Source organism: Phaethon lepturus, unplaced genomic scaffold (assembly GCF_000687285.1).
Source record: "Phaethon lepturus isolate BGI_N335 unplaced genomic scaffold, ASM68728v1 scaffold6848, whole genome shotgun sequence".
NCBI lineage: Eukaryota > Metazoa > Chordata > Aves > Phaethontiformes > Phaethontidae > Phaethon > Phaethon lepturus.
The window spans coordinates 7,868-14,015 of NW_010558359.1; positions in this window are offsets into that span (position 1 = coordinate 7,868).

The window sequence follows — 6,148 nt, forward strand, 5'->3', positions numbered from 1 at the left end:
GCACTTAGCTCCTCGTTGTGGTTGCTTCACTTCCTGAGTAGAACTTCTTTCGTCTGGTGCAACCGAAGGACTTCCAGGGTAAGACTTTAAATCAAATTTTCCTCTTCCAGTAAAACCTGAAGGGTCATTTGAGGATGATCCAGTGCAAGGACGCAAGTAGAAGGAGCTCACTCTTTTATTTTGTCCCCCAGTTCTTTCGTTAATCCAAACTTAGGTCTTTTTTGCTCTCCTTCCTCTGCTTCTCAGCGTCTTCTGCGCTGGCACTCAGGTTACATGGCCACAGGCTCCAGCACAAAGGAGCGACCCCTCGATTTGGTCAGCGCTTGGACCTGTTAACGTGCCTCCTTGCTGCCACCTCTCCAGTTACTGCCCTTTCACGTCAGATGCTCACCGCTCCTGCCCAGGAGCCTTCTTTGATCCTTGCATACTGGTTTCGTCTATAAAATGGGTGGAAAGAGTCTGAATGGCGACTCCCTTGGGCTGGGAGAGGGAAGGTGGGTACGCAGCAAGACCAAAAAAAAAATGAATGCTGGAAACAATAGCTGGCTGCCTGAAGCTGAAGTTGCTGTGCAGCGAGGAAGGATGTAGATGATGGTAAAGACCAAAGGCTGGGACTCGGGTTGCCTCACTGTCCTTGGCTGCCCAGCTTGTCACCTACTTCCAGGTTGGCTCCCTGGCTCCCCATCACAGCAAGCGAGCAGTTCCTCATTCCGTAGGTGTGGTTCGGGGAATACTTTGCTCCAGGGACCCACTCAGCGTGAACAAGAGGCGCCAGATTTCCCTTCTCCTGCCCCGCCAAGTCCTCTGATTACCTCAGGGCTTGTGCAGTGAAATGGCCCCATGTGCTCCTGTGCTTCTGTGACTCATCTTTTTACCCGCCAAGCTGTTAAACCCCCAATTTTGGTGTGCTGCATCACAGCTCTTGTAATATCTCAGGTCTTTTGAAATGGAAAAGAAGCAAAAAATGCCCCACACAAAGATGCTGTTGGGCCATGAGGACTTTGTGGGACCCAGAGACAAGCCAGGCACGGTGCTGTGCAGCAAGGACAGAGCCTGCTCCAAGTGGGCTGATCCTGAGCAGTGGGGTTGCTTCGAGGGGCTGCCTTTGTTGGGTAGATATAGCAGGACCTCTTGACAAGTTGGTTAATGTTTTTGTAGCTGAGTGGGCCATCTGTAAAGGAAGATAGTGACGATTTGACTTACCTTCTCTACTTGGATTGCAAGTGTTGATCGTTAACCTCACCTTCATCGGAGAGATCCAAAATAGCTGGAAATGGTGCCTAAGCCCACCACGAGCCTTACAGCAAATTTCTGCTGCTTGATGTTGGAGCCAGTGAAGGTCATGTTGGAGAGGCTATACACTAGAAAAGCAGCATGAAGGTTTTGTGGTGCAAATTCACAGAATCCCAGAGTGGTTGAGGTGGGAAGGGACTTCTAGTCCAACCCTCTTGCTTAAGCAGGACCACCCAGACCCAGTTGTCCAAGACCATGTCCAGATGGCTTTTGAAGATCTCCAGGGATGGAGACTCATTCCATGGCTTCCGTCTACGGTAAAACAGCCCCACCACTGCACTGAGACATGAGCAGGAAAACTAAATGAGAAGAGAGAGAACAAAGATGCTGAGGCACATGAGATAGCCCTGATGATGCGACGTTGCGTGCCCCTTTGGTAGAGAATCAGGCCAGAAGCACAGACCATGATCCCTGTGGTTGCACTGATTGCTTGAGATGCATTAGACCTGGCTGTCAAAAAAGAAATATTTAACTCTTGTTTTCAGAGTGAGGGTGGGGACAAGCATCAACAAAGGGCAAAAGTCTGTTACAGCAACGAGGGCTGATGGAGAGCTTGGAGCATGGTGAAAGGGATGATGTGGAGCTCGTGTAGACTGGTGGAGCCGCAAGAAACCAAACCAGAGAGATCCTGTTATCTCTTGTGGTGGGGTCTCCTTGTATACCTTGTACCTAAAGCATTCCCATTTTGACAGAGGTGGGGAACATTGCATTCATTAAGTGTGATTCATCTCTTATTTGTGATACCACATAGAGGTCCCATGGAGCCAGGTCGTGCATGGAGAACTACCGCAGCACATGCTGAATGGAAGTATGGCCCCTGCCCAGAGGAGCTGATATGTACAAAGTAGTCCCGTTGCACGGTGCCATGAACGTGGGAGGGAGAAGGATCAGCGCATCCCTTCGTTAGTGAACCATCACTTGTTTTTACTTTATAGTGGCTACTTCTCTCATACAGAGATCTGCAGATGAAGGAGAGCGATGGGGAGGGGAGCAGTGTAGGACGGCAGGACATGGGAAAGGCTGTGGTGCATGTGGAGATTTGCTGAGGGAAACCATCTGTATTTTACCGTGGTGGAAGGAAGGCCACAGCTGCCTCTGCGTGGTGTGTGCCGGGGCGATGGTGGGATGTCCTGGCTGTGGTGTCAGGGTTGGGCACACCCTGATGGGAGGTACCCGCAAATCCTTCTTTGCCACTGAGCTGGTTCCACCAGGTCATGCCTGAACCTACTGAAGGAGCAGCATCCTCTGGTGTGATGGAGTAAATCAGATGCAGAAATGTTCCCTTCTTTCCATACGATGCCAAGACAGCAGTTAACACTGTGAGGACACTTGTGGCTTTGGGGGATTTCTTTGCCACTTTCTCAGAGAGTTTTCTGCTGGTGAGATAAATGTCCTGGTTTCAGCCAGGATAGAGTTAATTTTCTTCACAGAAGCTAGCGTGAGGCTGTGTTTTGGGTTTGGGATGAGAAAATGTTGATAACGTGCTGATGTTTTGAGCTGTTGCTAAGTACTCAAGGACAGTCCAGCTTCTCGTGCTGGGCTGCCAGCGAGGAGGCTGGGGGTACCCGGGGAGCTGGGAGGGGGCACGGCCAGGACAGCTGACCCAGACTGGCCAAACAGGTATTCCATACCATATGACGTCATGCTCAGTATATAAAGCTGGGACAAAGAAGAAGGAAGGGGCGGAGGGATGTTCAGAGTGATGGCATTTGTCTTCCCAAGAAACCATTACACGTGATGCAGCCCTGCTGCCCTGGAGATGGCTGAACCCCCACCTGCCCATGGGGAGTGGGGAATGGATTCCTTGTTTTGCTCTGCTTGCGTGCGCGGCTTTGCCTTTACCTATTAAACTGTCTTTATCTCAAACCATGAGTTTCCTCACTTCTACCCTTCCGATTCTCTCCCCAGTCCACCATGGGGGAGTGAGCGAGCGGCTGCGTGGGGCTTGGTTGCCGGCTGGGGCTAAACCATGACAATAAACTAATCAGCCAGAGCTCAAAAAATGAAATTGTCTTGGACCACCAAGCCATATCTTGTCGAATGGCTCCATCTGTTTGCTCCACACCTTACTGACACAACAAAAGCCTCTGGGGTCTTTCCTGGAGATCACCTTTTTGTCTTCAGCCTTTCTACTGACCTTCCCAATGAGGGATCCAGCTTTCCAAGGCTGAGTGTGTCCTTGGTTGGCAGTAAAGGTCCAGTTGAGTTGGAGTGTTTTTGGCACCGTGTTTGATGCAGTTGAAGGATGACGGTTGGTCCCAGGGCTGGCTGCACAGGAACCTGTCCCAGAAAGCTGCTTGGGGGTGAGACCATCCACCTGGTCCTCAAACACAAGATCCCGAGTTGGATACTTCCCTGCAGTGGTGAAGCAGGAGGGGGAGATGCCAACTGCACACTGTTTCTGGTAGCTCCTCTCTGACTTAATAAGAAACCACTGACCACAGAAAATGTACAATTTTTTTTTTCTCTGCATTTTCCTGAAATCTGTTGAACCACTTTGCCTGTAGAGGGAGAAGAGGAAGGGTGATATGGGGGATAGGGAGGAAGAAATAATGGTGTCTCTGTTTAATGAAACTCCCTTAACAGACAGTTTTTTCCCCATCCAAACACGTAGGTCTGATCTGAAAATCCAGGGCTTAAAAGCACAGATGTTTAGTCCGACACACAAACATGGCATCTTTCCAGCAAGTGAAACAGCTTTGGTGAGTTCAGAGCAGCTAATCTGGGATGAGAGGAGTTAAAGCTGCTCAGCAATCCTTGAACTGGGTCACCCGAAACTTCCCTTCCCTCCAGGTGAAGGGGTCCTTCCCTTTGTACTAAAGCAGCTTTCAGAGATGTTACTGCTTCTTCTGTCCCTCAAAGTGTCCTCTGGGGCAGGGGGAGAAGCAGTAGTGGGGATGTAAACCAGCCGAAGGCAGTGGCACCCTGTCGGATCTTGGGAAATGGTTTTCATGGGTCTTATCTCCATGCCCAAATAGGTCAGGGGGAAAATGGTATTGGATTAATTCTGTCTACACATAAATCTCATAGTCAGAGATGCATTGGGGTGCAAGTCAGGATAGCTAACGATTTATTTCTAACTCATTAATTTTAATTCTAGTCCACACCAGCAAGGATTACAAGTCACCCCACTGCTGATGTTTCTTGCTTGATTCTTAATAAGTATTTAGCATCTGCCATTTATAACTGGTTCCTCCGGCTGGTTTAAGAGCATCCCACACCTGAAATGCCCTTCTGCTGCTAAGAAAGGCCACCTGGAAAGAGCAAGGCCAGCCCTGCTTTTGCCCGTGCTCTCCCTTTGCGGAGCATGTCTTTACAAATGGTGTAAATCTGCTTTTTTTTCTGCACGAAATCTGCTTCAGAGGTCAAGCTGTGCATGTTGTCTTCACCACCAGCGTTGGAGCAGGGAGGTGGTCAAAACTGCACTCATGACTGTGCTGGCAGCGTCTGCAACGTGGTGGTTGAGATACAGGGATTTTCCTTCAGCTAAGCAACCAGCAGACACTTCAGAGCTGGATCCCTTTCTTGTGCTGCTCACTGGATAATTAATTAATTGAGAATGAAGATGCCACCACATTTTCCAAAGCCTCCAAGTCTGCCTTTCCTATAGCTTGTGCTCTACACCAGAGTCGCGGCTGGGGAGGAGAGTACAAGGTCAGCATCCAACCTTATAACTGTACAAACATCCATACATCGGAGCACCAGGGATATAAAGAGGATATAAAAGGATCCCATAACACCTGGAGAACTTGTTTTTTAAAGCCAGCTAAATCATACGCAGAACCCATGGGATACCTGTAAAACTGTGGGGGGAGAGGAGTAGAGGCTGGTTGGGGACCCACTGCAAGCACTCCATCATGCAGTTGATATTTACATTAAGACGCTTCTGGAAGTGACGTCTAGATCACTGAAATTATTTGGAGACATTATTTGGAGATCGATGCCCTAATGTGAACATACTATTAAGGTAAAAATTAACAAAAATAGCCCTGTAATCAGCTGACTACTCATAACATCCCTCTTGCTTTTGTGTATGTGTTGGATGTTGCCCATTTTCCATCTGTAGGACTCTGTTTTCAACCCTTGTGCACCTCCCAAAATGACATCTCCTACTCGTCTCCCTCCTGTTTGGTGCATCCTTGCATTCGGTTACAGCAACATTTGCAAGGGGGTCTTCAAAAGAGTGGTCTTCTTCTCCTCTCACCCCACTGCTGTACAAGCACGGGACAGTTTGGGACACAATGTCAATCACTTGGGATAAACCAAACCCATAGATAAACCATCTAGAAATTATGAACGTCTGATTTCAGGCAGGGCACAGCTCAGAGATGGATGTGTATCACTGAAGGATTGGACTTGATTGGACTGGATTTGGTTTGGACAAGGAGGAGCAAGGTGGGGATTTGAGCCAGGTTGGACCCTGGTCTTCAGCAGGCTGCATTTCATGGAGTCAAAACTGATGACACCAAGCTGAGTGGTGCAGGTGATTCACTTGAGGGAAGGGATGCCATCCTGAGGGACCTTGACAGGCTTGAGGACTAGGCCCGTGTACCTCATGAGGTTCTACAAGGCCAAGTGCAGGGTCCTGCACCTGGGTCAGGGCAACCCCCAGTATCAGCACAGGCTGGGGGTGAAGGGATGGAGAGCAGCCCCATGGAGAAGGGCTTGGGGGGACTGGGGGATGAAAAGCTGGACATGAGCCGGCCATGTGCGCTCGCAGCCCAGAAGCCAACCGTGCCCTGGGCTGCCCCCAAAGCCACGTGGCCAGCAGGGCCAGGGAGGGGGTTCTGCCCCTCTGCCCCGCTCTGGGGAGACCCCCCTGCAGGGCTGCGTCCAGCTCTGGAGCCCTCGGCAC